The sequence below is a fragment of the Nycticebus coucang genome, chromosome 8 (assembly GCF_027406575.1).
Source record: "Nycticebus coucang isolate mNycCou1 chromosome 8, mNycCou1.pri, whole genome shotgun sequence".
NCBI classification, from domain to species: domain Eukaryota; kingdom Metazoa; phylum Chordata; class Mammalia; order Primates; family Lorisidae; genus Nycticebus; species Nycticebus coucang.
Window position 1 is genome coordinate 21,590,836 of NC_069787.1, and position 21,717 is coordinate 21,612,552.

The 21,717-nt window shown below is 37.7% G+C and overlaps 1 protein-coding gene across 4 annotated transcripts in view; it reads right to left on the reverse strand.

Moving 5' to 3' along the window:
* Window positions 1-21,717, reverse strand: part of CHL1 (cell adhesion molecule L1 like) — a 219,231-nt gene that overhangs the window by 158,225 nt on the left and 39,289 nt on the right. For all 4 annotated transcript variants that reach the window (XM_053600236.1, XM_053600237.1, XM_053600234.1 and 1 more), the window contains exon 2: window positions 17,570-17,647. The gene's annotated coding sequence lies outside the window, so the exon portion shown is untranslated. The remainder of the gene's footprint in view (window positions 1-17,569; window positions 17,648-21,717) is intronic.

Genomic DNA, 21,717 nt, shown 5'->3' on the forward strand with positions numbered 1-21,717 from the left:
GACAAAACTTTAAGAAATAACTAATTAGAGAATGTTGAGCAGCATGAAAAATCCCTGGAGGAAACATCTTTAATCACTCACAGATGAGGTTCCCTCTTGAATTTCCACATAAAGACAAACACAGAAATGGCAGACTCTCTTCTTTGTTCCTGTTCACCCTGACCCCAGGGCTCAGTTCAAACCATTCCCTCACTCAGTCATTCAAAAAATATATTGAGCAACGACTGCATACCAAACCCTGTTCTAGGCAGTAGAGATACAACACCAAAGAGACCACTAAGGTGTCTGCTCTCACCCCTTAAATTTTCGCAGGAATAACAAACATAATTCTCTAACCCAGGGTTACTCAACTTCAGCACGATGGACATTTGAGACAGGATAATACTTTATTGTTGTGAGTCATCTTGTATATTTCTGGGTGATTAGTGGCATCCCAGGATTCTGCTGAACTACGTGCCAGTCCACATTTACAACCAAAAATGTCTCTGAGTATTACCAAATGCTCCCTGGTTGAAAACTACTGCTCTAAGAACTTCTCTGCTCCAAAGCAAGGATGCTCCATTGCACAACTCTAGAGAATACCATTTGTGTTCCACGTGAAGTTCACTTAGAGTTGTGCATCAGCTGTGCACCATTCAGAAAGTGAAGCTCTGCTTTATAGTGTGATGAGTCAAAATTACAGGCCATAGTAATACACATTATTTTACAGATTTAATAAAGTATCAGGATATACATTACCTGTCAAAGCTGTACTGTATTTTTGAATTACATTCATCAATCTTGCCTGTTTGTCATGCACACTTACGCATACATAGATGCATGGACTCTCCTTACTTAGTTTAAAATGTCTTTACTTCTAAGCAGACACTCAAAGAAAGTGAAGAAGTAAAGGCATTGTTGATGAATGCTGTAGATCAGCGGTTCTCAACCTGTGGGTTGTGACCCCTTATACATCGCGGCATTAGGAAGGTTAAGAACCACTGCTGTAGATAATTCCAGGTAACTCACTGCTCCTTTGGGAATGAGACCATGAATGCCAGGAAGCTTTGAAAGTTGCAAGTGTGCCCATAGCCAATCTCCTTGAACCACAGATGCCTTCCTTTTAGACACTCTACCAGACTCCTGGCTTTGAACCCTAGCTGTGTGTACAGGACCATGGATAGAAAGTGAAAATGGCACTTACTGCTGCAACAAACAGAACAGGGCTCCACCTACTGACTTAGAGCATCTCTCCACGGATCCCTAGACTGGAAAAGTATGCTGGTAATGATTACAGGAAGTCAGAGGGTAGGTTGTCCCCTCTGCTCCAGGTTGTCAGGAAATACTGAGAAAAAAATAAGGCAAGAAAATAAAACCTGAAACACAACATGTAGTCCATTTATCTCTGCGTTTTTCAGATTTCAGATACCAATGAGCTTCCAATAAACACTGATACTTACTCAAAATATACAGGTGTCCTCGAAATTGTCATACATATGGAAAATGGGAAATGGTAACTAAATGTACCTTTATTTATAAATTATTCATGACAAAATGTTACAAATAGGTGTTCAACATATAGGGAATATTTTGTAAACATTTTGTAAAATAAGTAGTTTAACAATATAGTTTAGTGTGTAAATATGCACACGATCAAATACAGAAACACACACGCCACTAGTTATCAAACAAGTAGATGACAATGGTGACTGTCTGTTCCTTTCTGTGACCTAATTACTGAATTCTAAGAGGTACTTGAATAATCTCTTACTATAAGCCAATATGGTGTACGTGTATAAATCATAATCACCAAAACTGTCTGAAAAGATTTTTTATAATCACATAAAACTCTAAGAAATCTTCTTGGTTGTCTTTGAATCCCAGCAGCTGGGACTCCAGGCTTTTCGGTGGATTAGGAAAGAGATTTTTAAACCACAAACAACTGACTGACTACATAATAACTCAGAGCTCAAAACATCCTTTTGCCAGAATGCAACTGCTTTTAAGATTGTAATTATAGTCGGAAGCCAATGAGAAGGTTAAAAATGAAAAGGCCTACGAATAACATTTTGAAAGGATAATTAGTCTTTCAAGTCCCAAACTCAAGTATGATTTCATAAGGCAGAAATGGGTCCCAAAGAGCAGAAACATCGTAGCTACAGATGGATAGGCCAGGGATGGGGAACTTGCAGTCTCTTTGAGCTTCTGCTTATGACTAAAGACATTTTAAGCAAAGTAAGGAGAGTCCATGTGTCTATGTATGTGTAAAGTATGCGTGGCAAAAAGACAAAAACCAAAAAGAGGGGCAAGATTGATGAATGTAATTCAAAAATACAGTACAGCTTTGACAGGCAATGTGTACCCTGATACTTCATTAAATCTGTAAACTAATGTGTATCACTACGGCCTGTAATTTTGACTCATCACACGGTAAAGCAGAGCTTCTCTTTCTGAATGGTGTACAACTGTAAGTGATAACTTCACACGAAACACAAACAAATGGTATTCTCTGGAGTTGTGCAATGAAGCATCCTTGCTTTGGACCATAGAAAAAGGATTTAGAGCAGTGGTTATGCCCTTCAGAGAAAGGTCCTCAAGTGGGGACTTTTGACTGAATACAAACTTTATAGAACAAATTGTTTTATTTTTACTAATACACTGCATGATTTATATTTTTATTTTATTTTTAAATAAATGTATTTAAAATACCATAGAATAAAATAAGTTTCAATGAAATAATCCTCCCAGATTGACCAGAACAATTCAAACATTATTAACCAATAAGGGCTAAATTGACAGCAGCCAATCTCATGAGTTAGGTGTAACGTCCCCACGTGCTGGTGCCACTACTGCATGAGGCTGGTTGGCCAGAGTTAATGAGGGTCAAGTACACTAATCTGTTATCCACTTTTGACAATGACACATTGTGTTTCTGTTTGATGTGGAATCATGTCAAAGAAGACCATGGGAACACTGAAGAAAGAATACAGATTTTTTTAATAAGGATTGGGAATTACAATATTGTCTTGTTTCTGCTAAAGATAAGATGAATTGCTTGCTTTGTGATACTGCAAATCAACATTAAAGAAATTCAGTTTTCATCAGCATTGTAACACTCATGAGAACCACAAATATTTCAAATCAGAGGGAGGGGCATGAAAGATTGTACTGCAGAAATTAAATGATGAGAAGCAAGGACAGGTTTTTTCAGGCAGCAATTAGACCTGGAAATAATGCCACTGAAGCAACTTAAAAAGTAGCTCAGATACTCAGGAAAATGGGGAGCCAATCGGAAATTGGGACAGAATGCATTGTTGAAATTGGAGGACACTTAGACCTTGATGACCTTTGAAAAGTACAAACAACTGCTTCTTTCCAGGAGAACCATAACTGATCAGCAGCATGAGTTAGCCTTCAGCTTAACAGAACAACTTCATGCGATACTTCAAAAGGAAAATCTATATTATCCAATCAATTTGGATGAGTTGACTCATATGACTAAGCTGGTATAGGTTTTACACTTCATTTAGGTCTTAACAGAAGATTTTCTTTGTTGCAAACAGTTACTTTGGGTACCCTTGTGAACAAAACCTGGGGAATAGTTATCTTCAACAACTTTCAAGATAAATGTCATGAAATTGAACTGAATTTGGCAAATTCAGTGATAATAGGTACAGACAGTGCACCTTCAATGACAGGAAAACATGCAAAGTTTGTTGCACAGATTAAAAAATATATTAACAGATCTTGATGCCATCATTTCATTGTATCTTACATCAGAAAAATCCCTGTGCTAAAACTATTTTAAGTGACACTTTGCAGCAAGGAAAAGGCATTGTTAACTATATTCATGCAAATGTAACACAGCATCCCTGGTTTCCTCACCTGCTAAAGTTGAACCATGAGGTATTCACTGTGTATTTGCTGTATCATTCTAACGTGCATTGACTATCACAGGTGTTAGCCGAAATTCGATCTCTGAGATAACAGATGGTTAAATTTTATAAAGACCAGCATCAGCAAAGTGATTTGTTGAAAGAAGATTTCTATAGGAAATCTGTGATAAACATGGCAAATCAAAATGATTTGAATATTTCTTTGCAAGCTAAAACTAATTCTATATATGATATGTCGGAAAAAATCCTAGAATTTCAAATAAAAGCTATCCTCTTTCAAAACACTTCTTTTTCAAAAGGAAATTTTAGATGAACATTTTTCCCAGTTAGCAAAGGTCATGGACAAGTAGGATGATAGATCTGTATTCAAGTCATTTGAAGAACATGCAGCTGCCATGGACCTATTAATTGAAGAATACAATGAAAGCTTCATTGACTCTGAGAATCATGACATCACACTCAAATTAGCAATTCAGCCTCACCTAGGTGGTATCAACAAGACACCTAAAGAACCACATGTGAAACTGAACCACAGGTCAAATCAGTAGATGATATTTTAAAGTTATTATTTGATGCTAATGAAAATCCAATTTAAATATGAAAAATGCAGAATACCCACACCTTTGGCAACAAGTCAGAACAAAAATGCTTTCTTGCTTTTCAAACACTTATTGCTGCAAATATGCATTTTCCTACCTCACTCAAATCAAGGAGTCCTTAAAGTCACAAAGGACTGATACCCATCTAGAGAGAAGATCAACTAAAACCGCAGACCTCCATGCTGCGATCAAATATTCAAATAGTTTCCAATGAAAGACAAAATTTGTAGTTTACAATACAACGAAGTCATTATATGGGTAACTGCCTTTAAAATTAACAAAGGTTTTATGTTTTGAAATTAAATACATAGTAGTTAGATTTTTTATAAAATCATATCCATTTTAAGCACATCTAATTGAAGTTCCTTACGTGAGGCCTTATGTGATTACATCTAAATTAATGTAGCCTTCCAACATGAAAAAGTTCAGTATTCCTGGGGTCGGAAATCCTAGTACACGAGCCAAGGGTAAGAACAATGGGAAATATAATTCTGGCTTGTTTGCATGATGCTATGGTCAAAATATGTCCTCTCCAGAATTCAGGTACTGAAAAGTAATGGTCAATGTGATGGTTTTAAGGGGTGGGGCCTCTAAGAGGTGATTAGGTGAGGGGGGCTCCTCCATCTTGGGCTAAAGGCCCTCATGAGTGCCTTATAAGAGGCTTCATGCAGCATTTGGCTAGTTTGCCCTCCTGCCTTCCATTGCGGGAAGCATGGCAACCTCTTCTCTGGAGGACATAGCAAGAAGGTTCTTGCCAGGTACTGCTGTCTTAATCTTCACAAGTCTCCGGAACCATGAGAAATGCATTTCTGTTCTTTATAGATAAGCCAGTGGTATTCTATTATAGCGGTGCAGGAAGACTAAGACACATGACTTATAAGGCCCTCACACCCTGATGTCCGCTGTGCTCTCAAGTAACCATCTACCCACCCCACTGTCCCAGCTACAAAGGTCATCTTTACGACCCTAGGAAATAGCTAGCCCTTTCTCAACTCACACTTTGGGGCTATACCTCTCTTAGCTCTGATGGGTCTCACCCTAGTTTACCTTGTTAGAGAGGCTTTATCCCTAGGTCTTTGAAAGTTACCAGAGCAGCTTGGTTTCTCTGGGAAGCTGATACTGGTTTGTTAGTGAGGGATCTGAAATTAAGGCATGGGAAGAGGTGGGAAGAAAGCAGCCCTGGATGAAGGAAGAAGCTGAGCTGTGATGCAGTGCAAAGCGAGGTCTCAGCCTGCCTTCAGGGAGTTCTAAAGCAGGCAAGGTCCTTAGAGTTGTCCTGAGTTAGGCTGAGAGTGTTGGGCCTTTATATCTGCACATCAGTCACTAGATATGGTCTGCCCTGGAAAGGGGACATGACACTGAACAAAGGAGAGCTCTCTTGACCCCCTGAGGGCTGGCTACTAGCAGCACTCCCAGCCAGCCGCTCTGGAAACAGGTGGTTCTCCAAGGTGGCTCTGGGCAGAGCATCACAGAGGCTACCAACTTTGACTTTATCTCACTGTCTCTCCATCATCACATCAGTAAAGTGGGAATAATATCTGCAGCTTCAAAAGATGCACAATATCTAACATGATGACTGGTTCAGTGGAAGTTCTCAGCAAATGTTGAGTGTCGTTCCCTACTCTATTTGGGGAAAGATGCAAATGCAATTTCATTAGGGAACACTTTTTATTTATTTATTTTTTTGAGAGACAGTCTTACTTTGTTGCCCTGGGTATAGTGCTGTGGTGTACAGCTCATAGCAACCTCAAACTCTTGGGATCAAGCGATCCTCTTCCCTCAGCCTCCTGAATAGCTGGGACTACAAGCGCCTGACTATTTTTTAGAGACAGTGTCTTGCTCTTCCTCAGGCTGGTCTCAAACTCCTGAGCTCAAGCAATCCACCTGCTTTGGCCTCCCAGAGTGCTGGGATTGCAGGCCTCAGTCACCACACCCAGCCAAAGATGATTCCTTCCTTTCTCTTTGCATGCATTTATTCACCTACTATTTACTGAGTACCTAAGTGGTTGAATTTTCCAAGAGTGGAGGAAAGAGTGTTGTAAGTTCTTATTCAAATGGAGCTTGTATTTCAGTAATAGAGAGAACACAAACATGTAAATAGATAATAGGTACTGGCTGTGATATGTGTTACCTTGATGGACAAAGAAATGTGTTTTTTATGGTGCTGGTTATTGGATTCCATTAGTTAATGAAACTAACTTTAGTAACGGGACTTTATTGGACCACTAACAAAAATTACAGAAAAGGCAGATAAAGGTAGACAAGGAACCAGCCACAGGGAATCCTAGATCCAGAAATCCAAACAAACACCACGGAGACTATCTTGCTTACTCTTATTTTTGTGTGCTTGTAACTACCTCTGTTATACCGGCACTAGTTCAATAAATCCCCAGAATGGACTCTGAACAACCAAAGGTGCATTACCTGTTTCATCCTCTAAAGCCACAGAATTAAGGGGAACGATTGGCTCATACTGAAATATGTGCCCACCCCTGTGGCCAGGGCAATAAAAGTACTATTAATAATAATAAAGCTTTTACATATGTAAAAGATAATAAAGTATGTGAATGTATCTATTAAAATTAAACTGTAGTAAATACTATCTCTCTTTATTGAGGGACAACAGTGAAGCTCAAAAGAGATTAAGTAACTTGCAAAAGTACACATTCTTATTATTTTTTTTTTTTTTTTTTTTTTTTGTAGAGACAGAGTCTCACTGTACCGCCCTCAGTAGAGTGCTGTGGCGTCACACGGCTCACAGCAACCTCTAACTCTTGGGCTTACGCGATTCTCTTGCCTCAGCCTCCCGAGTAGCTGGGACTGCAGGCGCCCGCCACAACGCCCGGCTATTTTTTGTTGTTGTTGTTGCAGTTTGGCCGGGGCTGGGTTTGAACCCGCCACCCTCGGCATATGGGGCCGGCACCCTACTCACTGAGCCACAGGCGCCGCCCAGTACACATTATTATTAAGTACTGAAGGTCAAATTCAAGCCCACTTAAATCATGTCTCCAAAGCACATGTTCATAACTGCTAGCTAATTAGGCCATGCTAATGTTGATTTCTATATAGTTATAATAACTATAATTATTTCATTACCTTAATTAATCCATACTAATCGGTCTTCCACCCAATATGAAGGCATGATAATTGGACATTCACAAATGAAAAGCGTATCCATACATAGCCGACAAAATGGGAACTATTACAAGAAAGGAATGGAAGGGTAAATCGACATGAAATACCATTAAATGCTACCATCACTGAGGCCAATCTGACAATGATTGACATTTTATTTTATTTTATTTATTTATTTTGAGACAGAGTCTCAAGCTGTCGCCCTGGGTGGAGTACTGTACCATGACGTCACAGTTCACAGCAACCTCAAATTCTCGGGCTTAAGAGATTCTCTTGCCTCAGCCTCCCAGGTAGCTGGGACTACAGGCACCCGCCACAATGCCCAGTGGTTATAGTTGTCATTGTTGTTTGACAGGCCCAGGCTGGATTTGAACCCACCAGCTCCAGTGTATGTGGCTGGCACCCTAGCTGCTGATCTACAGGCTCCAAGCCATGTCAGGGCTTTGCAGGCTTCCATTCAGTTGGGTGGACTCTATCTTACCTTAGAAAATGAATAATGCAATGTGAAATATGTCTATAACTAAGTGATGAAATATAAGATTTAATTCTCAATAAATATATAGCTGAATTTAAATAAGTCAGTGTCTGTTTTCTAATCTGTAATAATAAGTCAGTGTCTGTTTTCTAATCTGTAATTTAGGACACTAGCACCTGGATTACCTATTTAATATGTTCAATTTGTATTCTCTAAGGGAAAAAATCAACATAAATATGAAGGCACTTGGAGTATTTATCATGAAAAACATGAGAGTGAGGGGTTTTGTTTTGTATGTTTTGAGACAAACTCTCCCTATTACCCCAGGTAGAGAGCAGTGGCATCTTCATAGCTCACTGCAACCTCAAATTCCTATACTCAACCAATCCTCCTTCCTCAGCCTCCCAAGTAGCTGGGACTACAGGTGGATACCAGGATGCCCAGATGATTTTGATCTTTTTAGTAGAGATTGGGTCTTGCTCTTGCTTAGGCTGATCTTGAACTCTTGAGCTCAAGCAATCCACCTGGGGCTCCCAAAGTGCAAGGATTACAGGTATAAGCCACTGCCCATATCCAGAGGGTAAGGTTTTAAAATACAAAATAGAAAAAAATATATACCTGGATCCTTTTTTAAATCTGTGTCACTACAATAAAAGGTTAAATGTTTAAGATAAGTGTAATCAAAATTAAACTTTGTAATGCCTAAGAAATAATCCAAATGATATATAAACAGAACCAAGAAAAAGTTCCAATCAAAGTAAATATTTCAAGATGTTCAAAAGTAATTTTCCCTTTTCTAGATTTGGAAATATAATTATTTTTACTTTGGATGGAGGAAATTTAGAAATATTCTTTTATATTTTATGAGAAAATAACAATAGTTTTCTTGCTATGAGATTTTGGTGGTGGAAACCTTATAGCTGGTTTATCTTGATTTTACAGTCCTTGGATTTCAATTTTCAACTTAGCTTGATATTTTTAGTTGAAAAACTAAATTTCTTTAGTACAGGACTGTAAAAATGTGACAATTACAAAAAGAATGATTTGAGAAACCAAAGATAATGGGAAATTAAATGTCCCACTGAAACACTTTAAAGGCTTTTTAGAAGAAGAAATATGTGCTATAAAATTTAATCTAAAGTAATAGAAACTTCTAAAATTTGGATTAAAGAAATCTGAGTAAAGTGCTGAAAAGTGGAATTCTGCTCCTTTTTAAATGTCTATTTTCCCAAAATAATACTTTTTCTAACCTTGCAGGATATATATAGGTTTCCCGTGACATCTGGACTGACATTTCCAGCTTTAGATTTGTTTGGAAAATGATGGAAAGTTAGAGCAGGAAGTAATCTTGAAATCATTTAATCCAACATCCCCTATTTTAGAGAAGTATAAAGTTGAATCTCAAAAAAAAAAATGAAAGAATTTGCCTAAAATCACACTGCAAATTCTTCTTATAATGCTAATGATAGTGAAGATAGCTTGTATTTTAACCATTCTGAGTCAAGAATTGTAATCTCAGCAGCCTGAGGTTCAGGAAGGTTGACTAATTTGTCCAAAAATCCTCAACTGCAAAGTAACCAAATTAGAGCTGAAACAGATTTTTCTAGAATTAAAACCCATGCTTTTGATCAGCAAAGTATCTACAGCACTGTCCTCAGTCCTATAGCTGGACTGATTTTCCACATACTTCCCTGCCTCCAAGATAGATTCTATGCCTAGATCAAGAAAAAAGAAACCATGTTAATAAAGTTCCCAGTGAAATGGATCCTTCTTGTCTGATTTTTTGGTCTATTTTACTTTCCATCTCTGATCAGTCCTCCAAGAAGCCTTCTTTAACAACCACAGACCAAATCCCCATTTTATTCTCCCTTCTTGCACCTATCAGAGCAACAACTTTACATTTGCTTGAAATTTGAATCAATATGTCTTTCCTAATAGATTGTAAGCTTCATGAGGGTAAGAACTTTTTGCTTACGACTGTATTCTAAATGAAGTGACTCTCAACAGTCATGCAAAAATAATTGTTGAATAAATACATGGACTTTTTTACATGTATAATTACCACAAAATAATAAAGCAATCCTATAATTAAACAACTAGAGAGCTATTTCATAAGAAGAATAATTTTACTTTCATGGTCATTTTACACATGACACAAGTTTAAAATGTCATCAAAAATAAACAAAGCATGACCAAGCTCAATGGCTCACGCCTGTAATCCTAAGGTAGCACTCTGAGAAGCTGAGGGGGGAGGATCACTGGAGCTCAGGAGTTTCAGATGAGCTTAAGCAAGAGGAAGACCCTATGTCTACTAAAAATAGAAAAAACTAGCAGACTGAGGCAAGAGGCTCTCTTGAGCCCAAGAGTTTGAAGTTGCTGTGAGCTATGATGATGCCTTAGCACTTTACCCAGGGCAACAGAGTGAGACTCTGTCACAAAAATAAATAAATAAATAAATAAATACACACACACACATCTAAGAGGAGACTATACTGTATAGGAATTGAGGAGGATCAGAAAATGTCACCCCAAATATGCTTCTTTGGCATAAAAATTACTTTGAACTGAAGGCAGTTAGGAAAGAGTAAACACAAAAATAGCTCTTTGCTCTCCCCTGTCTGCCCAAAGCAGAAAATAAATTTCCCTTGTATAATTATTTCCCCTTTCTTCTCTTCCCTCACCTGTATCAGGAGAAGAATAACTATTATCACTGGAGATAGAAAGTTGACATTCAGATGGGTCTGTAAAAACAAATCTTACTAAAATAACCCATATCTTCCATTACGTCCCCTTATAGAGTTACCTTACATTTTCCTTTGTCTTCTTACTTCTATACAATTTATTACCCTTTGATAAAATGGCACATAAAATCCTGGGTCTAACTGCGTATTTTTTTGTTTGTTTGTTTGTTATTTGGGATTCATTGAGGGTACAAAGAATTGGGTTACATTGATTGCATTTTTTAGATAATCTCCCTCTTATAATCATGTCCCGCCCTGAGAGTTGTGCCATATACTGTGACCACACCCAACGCCCTCTCTCCTCCCATCTCTCTGCTCCATCATTGCCCTGACCCCTACCTTGTATTAGATCATCTACTGCCTTCATATTAGAATTAAGTACATTGGATTCTTGCTTCTCCATTCTTGTGATGCTTTACTAAGAAGAATGTGTGCCAGCTGAATCCACATTAATACAAAAGATGTAAAGTCTCCATCTTTTTAATGGCTGAATAGTATTCCATGGTACACATATACCACAGCTTGTTAATCCATTCCTGGGTTGGTGGGCATTTAGGTTGTTTCCACATTTTGGTGATTGTAAATTGAGCTGCAATAAACAGTCTAGTGCAAATGTCCTTACGATAAAATGATTTTTTTTTCTTCTGGGTTGATGCCCAGTAATGGGATTGTAGGATCAAATGGGAGGTCCAATTTGAGTTCTTTGAGGATTCTCCTCTAACTGTATATTTGCATTTTTACTTCTTTTCTATGACATACCTCTGTGTAAGTAAAAATTAAACACCAAATAAAATTTGTATCCCTTTTCTCCTACTAATCTGTCTTTTGTTACTTTAATTGACCATCTCCAGGTACAGAAACTAAGAAAGTAGAGGGAAAAAAACTTTTATTCCTCCTCTACCCAATGTTTATACACAGTTAAGCACATGGTTATATTTACAGTATATAACACAATAAGAATTACTAAATAAGTCTTGATAATATCTGGTTAACAAGAAGTTAATAATTAGTAAGTCAGCATGGGCTAAAGTCTGTGACCAAGCTTTAATTTAATAGATGATAGTACCTCAAATGTGAAATTATTTACCTGCTATTTGCAGTTGTGAATAGAATCTTAATTAATATAGCATATATGCGAAGGGCTACAAAAAAGGGAAGCTAACTGCCACAAAAAGCACTGCCCAATAACGTCTGCTTGTAAAAAAATTACTTAAGACAATGGTGCCAGCTTCTAACTATTTCAAAGGTCGGATTTATACATATTATAAAATAATTCTCTTTCCTTTTTCTAGCAGCACACACTGGCCTTAAGAAAGGAAGACTATATTGCCCTGGATTCTTAGCGAGATTTCATGTTATTTCTTCTTTCTTTCCCCTCTTCTCTCTGCTTTTTTTTCTCCCCTGTAGGGTGGGGGTGTTGTCATAAACACAGAGGTGCTAATCTTTGATCTTCATGCATAAGGTTTCCTTCCACTGCAGGATCATTTATGACAGGCTAATTAGCCTTTGATCAGAGCCTTTGATTTAGTTTATAATTCCCTGCTTCATCACTAGGTGCTGAGATATGTCTGCTTTTGCTGCCCTTCCCAATTCCGCGGGTGATAGGAGTGATATATTTCACTGGTTTGCTTCCTTTCCAAGGCCTCAAATACCTGCATGTGTGTGTGGAGTCCAGTAAGATCTGCAGTTTAGAGGAGATGTCTATGATTTGTGTCAATGTTTTACATGCTATTTTCCCCCTAACATGGGTCGCCCTGAGGCAAAAGTAGCATTTTCTTGAGGAAACACAATTTTCTCCTTTCATTGGATTTTGCTGTAAGTCATTTGTTTGGTTGTGCTACATATTCTCATGGACCTTTTATACATGCGGTCTGTCATGTTGCTACTTCAGCAGTCCTTTTAAATATCAAAATAAGATCAAAAGCATCTGCTTATTAATAAGATCACCCAAGTTTTGCTGTGTTTCAATGTCTTTTTGTCTTTCATAATTCAATGCTATTATGGTCAGTCATTTCTTTGTAATGCATTAGCAACTGAGCAATTGTTTTCCTTTTGATGCCAGTGTTCTGCCTCCTGGATTTGCCAGGGAAGGAAAAATAAATAAAAAAGAAGAAAATGGCTATGGAGACTGAGAGACTGAGCCTCACCCTATTAAAATCTTAAAAGCTAACAAGAAGGAAAAGGTACAGAGAAAACCATTGAAAGTAAGAAATAGGATTATTACCTTGATTGTGTGATGGTTTCATGAGTGTTTGCATATGTCAAAAATCATCAAATTATGCATCTTAAATATTTTCAGTTCTTTGTATATCAATTATACTTCAATAAAGTTATTAAGAAAAACCCATCGACTGATGGTAACAACAAAACCCTGCAAAATAATCACAGACCTATGCTTGAAATGCAGCTCTTCACAGAGCTCACTCTATAATCTTTTGACATCAAGATGTCACTTCCCCGGTGACTTAAAATCTACCTACATGTAGCATTTTAACAACACACTTGTGTGTCTCTTCCCTTCAGAGCCCTCTCGGAATTTTCATGCTTTGGAAATCACATTTATTTGTGTGTGTGATTTGAGTAACAACAACTTCAATAAGACGCCAGTTGAAACAAACACATTTTTGGCACCTCCACAGCAAAATTACGTATGCAATTTGGAGGTAATCCAAAGAACAGCCAAGAGAAGTAAGAAGGGAATGGGGTGCTTGGCTGAGGAAGAAATGCGAGGCTTCTGAATGTCCCTAGAGTGGGTAAACAACAATAAAAGAAGCATCACAGCCTATAAATATTTAAAAGGTATAGGCATGAAATACGGGTAGGAAAGATTAATGCTGGGACAAGGGCAGGGAGCTAGTTCTGATGCACTAATATCATGGGAAAGGAAAAGGACACAGTTTGGCATCATCATTGTGAATCATGAGACATCAATTACTCATGCACAATATTCTACTACTACATGGAATTTTTTATGGTCTCTGAATGCTCCATCTCAAAAGATGCTGAAAAACTACACTTAATTTTTCAACGGAGGGGAACTTCTTTCCAAGGAGGTAGGTTTTACTTGGCTTCCTCTTAGCACTACTTGAGGAGAGATTTTTATTTTGCATAATAAACCTTCAACCTTTTATTATAAACCTCACACTTTCATTTCCCAGTAGTCCTGAATTAAATTAGCCACAGGCCAAAGCCAATAAATGACAAGACCAGAACCTACTTGTCCAGGTGGGACTATAAGAGAGCTAATTGTTACGGGAACTTTAAACTAGTAACCGAATTTAAGTATAACTCAAAACTAGCAAGATTTCAGAGAAGATTACAGGGCCAGAGAAGCAATCCAGGAACTTCGCAGCCCAGGTATCCAAGAAGTCACCAGGAGAATCATCCTTCCTTTGTGCATTCTTCTTCCCTTCCATTCCTACATTTACAAAGCATCTAGTGTGTCTCAATTGCTATGATGCAAATACAAATTTCACCTGGACCCTGTTCTCAAAGATTTGTCCATGAGACCCATGCATAAAGGATAAATTGCACCTGAGCATGAGGCATGTGGACAGAGCTAGAACAAGGCAGAAGCAGGATCAGCCAAGCCAGCAGCATCTATGCAATGTGTGTGAATGTTCACACATTGAGAATATTCAGAAAGGAATAGTTGTTCCATTTTATCCTCCCAGGGTATAGGAGTCGACCACTGGTATAACTAAGTACATGTATAGCCTCTCACAGTAGACCTAGGTGTTACTTGAAAATAACACCTTTATAAAAACTTCACAAGCAAAGGAAGGAAGCTATCTTTTCCTTTCACATAGTAGTGCTTTACTTTCTATTTAGCATTTATTTACTTATTTACTTTATTTTTTGCTTTTTGAGACAGAGTCTCACGGTAGAATGCTGTTGCCCTCGGTAGAATGCTGTGATGTCACACCTCACAGCAACCTCAGACTCTTGGGCTTATGCGACTCTCTTGCCTCAGCCTCCCAAGTAGCTGGGACTATAGACACTCCCCACAATGTCGGGCTATTCTTGTTGTTGTTGTTGTTGTTGTCATTGTTTAGCAGGCCCAGGCCAAGTTCAAACCCACCAGCTCCAGCGCATGTGCCTGGTGCCCTAACCACTGATTTATGGGTGCCAAGCCATTTATTTAGTATTTAAATAAAAATACTATTCTCTTTTCCCTACTTTCAGGACATGTAGCCTAGTCTTTGATATAAAAGAACCCATCCATATACCATAAATCAGTGGAAAGTGCAATGTAAAGACATAAGCACCGTCAACTACTCTTGGTGCATGCCCAAGGTGACTGACACAGCTCATGGTTTATCATGACCTTCTGCTATAAAAATGTAGTCTCTGTCATTCAAGTCCTTAGCAGGCCTTCTGTTAAGATGCAGAGATAATATCATCTTTAGATGGATTATGCATAGATATGGCACAACGGAAACATAGACATAAACCTACATTCATCTGAAAGGGACAAGCTCAACCTCATAAAATTTCTAACACTTAAACTGTGCTTTGAATAAGTTCAAATGAATCTGGATGCTGAAAATCATAAAAGCAAAAATTAGTATTCAAATATTATAGTCTAACTTGAGCTTTGAAGAGTATTTTATTCCTTTTTTCTTTTAATTCTGGAGAAGCTGTGTAGCAAGGAGAAAATCTTCGAAACAAAAGATTCTCAAAAGAAAAAGGATTACAAGAGAGGCAGTATCTCCTAGGACTGTGACTCCATAAGCCCTTCCTGAAAGTCGCACGGCTGATTTCTTAAGCACCACAGTGAAAACTCACGGTAAGAGAACTTACTTTATAGAATTAAATAATGATAAAATCAAACATCAAGAGGAACACAAAAAATAAACATAATTGAATGAAATAAAGGGTAAAATGCAAGGTTATGAGTGAGAAGGGACTTTCACAGGTTACCATCCATTTTCATGATGTCAGAATACATAGTTATTAATACATCATCATGACACAACCACAATTAAATTTCCTCATGGCATCATGATAATATGTTTTTAAAAATTTAATACCCTGGTTGTTTTATTTCATTGTTTACATTCTCAGAGAATCTACCTAGATTTCTTAGGGACAAGAAATCCATTTATAGTGAAATCATTAGTGGAATAATAAATGTAACCCACACAAACCAATATCATCAAAAAAATTGGCGAATTCAGATTTCAAGAAGACTTTTCCCTAAGAATACTAAAATATATCTTGAGTAGTTTGTAATCTTCAAAGAGACCTACAGATTAAATAAAGTTAGAAAGCCGAGATGGAGAACTCCTCTTGGAGCAAGTTCTGAAGAGAAGATGGAAAATAATGGAGGGCAGAGACACCCCAGTAAGTAAGACAGAGTTCAAATGTGATTTAAAGCACACAGCCACTCTTTTTTCTCATAGACTTATTCTTGGAATTGCCCCACCCTCCTCCATTCATTTAGTGGGCCCCCGGGGATTACTGGGAACCAGGTATGCTAACAATGACTCAGAGTCAAGGTACGCTATCTCATTACTCATTGGCATCATTATTTTATGTTAAGATCTCTTCACAACCAATATTTGTAAAAAATTCTGCATGCACTAAATAATTTTAATTCTTCAGGAGTGCATATTCTGGTGATGACAAAATGTGCTCTTAAGACAGAAGAAAATCATTCTTTTCATTCATATTATTGAGAAAAAGAGAAAAAAATGACTGTTTTCTTTCAAACACTTCATCTTTAAAAACAAGTCATGATCAGCTAGGGCACCAGCCACATACACCGGAGCTGGCAGGTTCAAATCCAGCCCAGGCGCGCCAAACAATGACAACTACAACTAAAAATAGCTAGACATTGTAACAGGCACCTGTAGTCCCAACTACTTGGGAAGCTGAGACAAGAGAATAACTTACACCCAAGAGGTTAAAGTTACTGTGAGCTGTGACGCAATGGCACTCTACCCAAGATGACAGCTTGAGACTCTGTCTCAGAAAAAAAAAAGTCATGATACTAATTACTGACATATATTGAAGCAAATACAATGACCATATGCATTATGAAAATACTCGAATTTGAGCTGCACCAAAAGGAAGTTATCACTATTATTCCAATTTTATGTATTAGGAAATCAGAGAGCCAGAAATACCAAACAGATAACACAGTGCCACACCGTAGTGAGTCTGGCCCTCCCTCCAACACAGACTTTCCTCACTGTTCCAAACTCTTTGAAATAAATTATAATTTAGCCTGGTTTTGCACAAAGAATTTGAAAAAACTCCAATGGAGGATTCAGGTCAGATTTCACATTTGTCCAAATCCAAGGGACAGTTAACTGAAGCTGAAAGCCATTCAGGCCATGAAGAGGTGAGCTCAGTTTGACCTCTGAAAATACAAGTTTTCTCAATAAAACCTCAAGCTCCCTAAGAAGGCAACCCTTTCAGATACCAGTGGCGAAATTAATTTTTCTATTAAAAATGACATTTAGATAAGTATTATACAGATGCCACTTTGAAATATACCAAGAGATCAGCCAACAAGAAGTATAAGTTTAAGGTATGGGTTTTGCTTTCCTTTAATGAATTAAAAAAAAACTTCACTATAGCATTAGCTGGTCCATATCTATGCTAAGCCTGTAAAGAACACAAACTTTCTATGCCATCTTCTTATACTCCCTCTGGCCATCTTCCTTCACTGTGTTTCTCAATAATTAAAAACAATCAAAAATACATAAAACAGCTGATTAAGGAAAATAGTCTTACCGGTAAATTAAGTTCCGTTAATTCCACTATGACAGGTTTGCAGTACTATGACAGGGTCATTGTTTGCAGTCACGGCACCTTGGGGTAGATGTGGACGATGTAATTTTAGTGATAATTTCCATCTAAGAAACCACTTTTAAATTAATTTTTACTTTTCTCTGTTAAAAAAAAAACACAATGATTTAATTTTTCTTTCTCCCCACACCCCTACAACATTTTTAATCAAATAAGTAAGCAATAGTATTGTTCTGTTGCTAAAAGAAAAGAAAAAGGAATCTTGTGAATTTCAATCTAGGAATAACAGAAGCAGAGAGGGCAGACAGGCAGAAAACTGCCACTTACGCTGCTCATTAGAAGACACATTGACCTGTCTTGTTGCAGAACTCAAACATTTTGCAACAGAACACAATTTGCAAGTGTTTCAGCATGGTCCTCCATGAATCATTTTGTGCAATAATCACTTGCTTTTTGCCTGCTACAGTGACCAATCTGTCAAAACAAAACAACACCTACTAAAATGAGCAGAGCTCTATCAGGAAGCATTCAAAGGTCAGATCTCTATGAACTACAGAATGTACTTAAACCTACAAATCAAGAGCCCAAGGTAATGCAATGGTACACTTCGAAACTATTAAGAATGGAGTATAATTGTTTTACCACAACAAATAAGTAAGCGAGGTGATGGATGTGTTAATGAGTTCGATGTCAGCATCTCACATTGTATATCAAATCAGTATGCTGAACCCCATAAATGCATCAATGTTTACACAGTTATGATTTAATAAAGGAAAAAACAAGGAGCCCAAGGTGTGCTCATACCAAATATCCCACCTCTTAAAAACATCAACATGTAAAATGAAGGAAATGTTTTAAACAATATACACAATCCTTTTACTGTTAATTCTCAGGGGACTTGGGGATTGGCTCCCAATCATTAGAAGATTGCTATCAACTTGTAGAATGTTTTCCCATGAACACGCCTTTGAAAAAAAACTAAGATTTTCTGTTAGGCATAAAGATAATCGAAATAAGTCAAAAATATTTTGCATACCAGTTGTTCTAATTTCATGACTGAATATTATTCAGAAGAGCTCAATTCCATCTAATGATTCTAACTCCTTCTGGTAGAAATTATCAATTAAAGAGATTTATAAAACTACAACATCCTTGGCCTTAAGAAAAGAAAGGAAGGTTAAAAAATTTGAACAACCCATTTCCATTCTTTGAATTATTTGACAATCTCTTTAGCCTTATTACAATAGCTGTTGCCAAGAAGTTACAAACAGATTGCAATGCCCAGGGAGAGAATGTCACACCAGTACACGGAGAAGAAAACTTCCACCCAGGCAAGAATAAGAAAAATCCTCACTGCTTTCCAAATGACCAAGTGACACACTAGTCAGACTGTGGCCTTCATACTTTCCTTTAATAACCTCATTTCCACCCACCCAACCCTGGCTTATGTCTGACACCATTACTATTTGCGTGATTATAACAAACGATTGTTTATGGTCAATTAACAATGCACAAAATAGCATTTTGTGGCTCCTAACCAGTGGATCTATGTACACGTTGCTGGAGTGTAATTGTGTTCACTGACTTCTGCAGGCTATAGAAGTTCATTCCGTAAGTAAAGGAATACAGAAACTGGCTATCACTTTGTTGTGTCCACCAACCCATAGGTGTCACTGCAATGTCTCAGTTGGAAAAATAAAAAAATGCAATGTTTGCTGATCCTACCATTCCACTTGCTGCGGCCAAAGTTAAATGACATCATCTAGAATGTCCTTTATTTATCCCAGTGATGAAGAATGGCATAAATGCAGTAGATTCCGCACCTGGAGTGCCATTCTTATTGTTCCAGGATTAAATCTCTCTAAGACATTGTTCAAAACCCATCATGTCATGCAACTATATCAGGTGACTCTTCTGCATGGGTCCCCATTTCTAATCACTATCAAGGACACCAATGACAACAGGGACTGGTGTCTGCGCTAAATCCTCCACACTTTCATACAGGATTTTTAAGACCGTTGTTTAGCATTAGGCATGGAGACTAGACATGCACAAACTTACTTGTCTGCTCACAGTGCAGACCATACCTATTGAGCTCTCAGCACCTTCGTTCAACTTTGGTTGAGAAGGCACTCACATTAATCACGTGTGTAAGTCCTTTCCCACTAATTCAATCACTGCATGTGCACGCACGAAGGTTCTAGGTGTATATGATTTCCAAAAAGGGGTTCTGGGTACCCAGACAGTCTTTTAGAAGACAACAAGCACAAACATATATGTATATTTGTTTTTTACATCTAATTTTTTTTTTTTTTGAGACAGAGTCTCACTTTGTTGCCCTTGGTAGAGTGCTGTGACATCACAGCTCACAGCAACCTCCAGCTCTTGGGCTCAGGCAATTCTCTTGCCTCAACCTCCCAAGTAGCTGGGATTGCAGGTGCCCACCACAACACCCAGCTATTTTGTTGTTGTTGTTGTTCTTGCAGTTTGGCCGGGGCTGGGTTTGAACCTGCCACCCTTGGTATATGGGGCCAGCGCCCTACTCGCTGAGCCACAGGCGCTGCCCTTTCCATCTCATTTTTAAAAATACATTTCTACTGTTTTCTTACGGTAAATAGCAAATGGGTGTATCTATACAATTTAGAAGATAGAGACATTGCACAGTTTCAAACATTATGATCAGTGTACACATAGACTACACTGTGATGGTCTAAGAAAATGGCTTTTTCATTTTGCTTTTATTACATTAGCAGGATATAAAATCCTTTGAATTTATTTACTCACCACCGTTGATGAAGATAATAATGTCTTACTTTCTATTCGTAGTGAAAAGTTGCCTTTTCCCCAAAGTCCCTAAGTTTCTTCTGCTTAAGAGACACGAGTAAGTATACCTACTAAACGTAAAGGGAGAATGGATAGGAATGCTTAAAAAGCATGACTGAAAGAAAAGATAGCCCAGGCTCGATAAACGGCAGGGTGTCCCAAAAGTTGACCCTGAAGTCACCAAACAGGGAAAATGGGAAACTGCTGCTAAATATACCTTCATTTACAAAATATTCACTACAAAATTTTACAAAGACGTGGTCAACACATAGAGACTATTTTATAAATATTCTCAAAATATGTGCCCAGATGCTCTGTACAAAGTTGTTGAATGACTATATGATGCAGAAGACAGTCCCTGGAATCTAAGCCAGCAGTTCAGCAAAAGTGGACATGCAAACGGAAATTCTTCAAATCCGTCTAATATAAAATATTTACAATAAAATGAGAACCACCGCATATATGATAAGTAGCAAATGTTTGCTGTTTATTTATGAGGCAAACCTTATGCAAGCGATATAAAGATGTGAATATTTTTCCCACTGAATACTTCCAAAAGAGCACTGTAAAACAAAGTAACCCCTATTTCTGATCACTAATTTTAGCAATATTTCTGATCGCTAATTTTAGCATTTGTTTGCTAATACACAGTTATTGACTTCCAGCCAAAGATAATATGTGATTTTCTTTCTAACATCAATTGGAGACATGTGATGAGCTGCATGTTATGTTAATCGATGTGTGTATTATTTCATGTAATACAAGTGCCCTGTAAATTGGCTACTACTGACCCTGATTGTATAAAAGATTAAATGAATTCAAATAGGTTAGGTAACATGTACACAGTTAGAGAAGAATGAATGGCGGTGCCAAGATTTGAGACCAAATTCATGTACCTCCAAAGCCTGTGCCTTTATCTACACAAGACTCCCTTCCTTACAGCATCATCTGGTAAAGTGCTTTGAGTGTCATTGAAAAAAGGACTCTATATTAATGATTTCTCTATCCCCTACTATTTTTTTAAAATACACATTTAACTGTGTAAAGGAGGTCAATAGCATACTATGGGGAAATCAACAAAGACTATTCCAGGGCAACTCAGAAGTTCTCATGAATTTTATTCCTACCTCGGTTACTAACTAACATTACCTATAAATGGCATGTCTCTAAACAAATTTGGGCCACAAAGTCCTTACGCACAACATGAGAATGTTAACTGAATGATTTTTATAGTTTCTTTTAGCTTTAAGAGTTTATGATAACACATAGACGTGTGTGTACGTGTAAAACCTCTCTGATAATGACAGAAA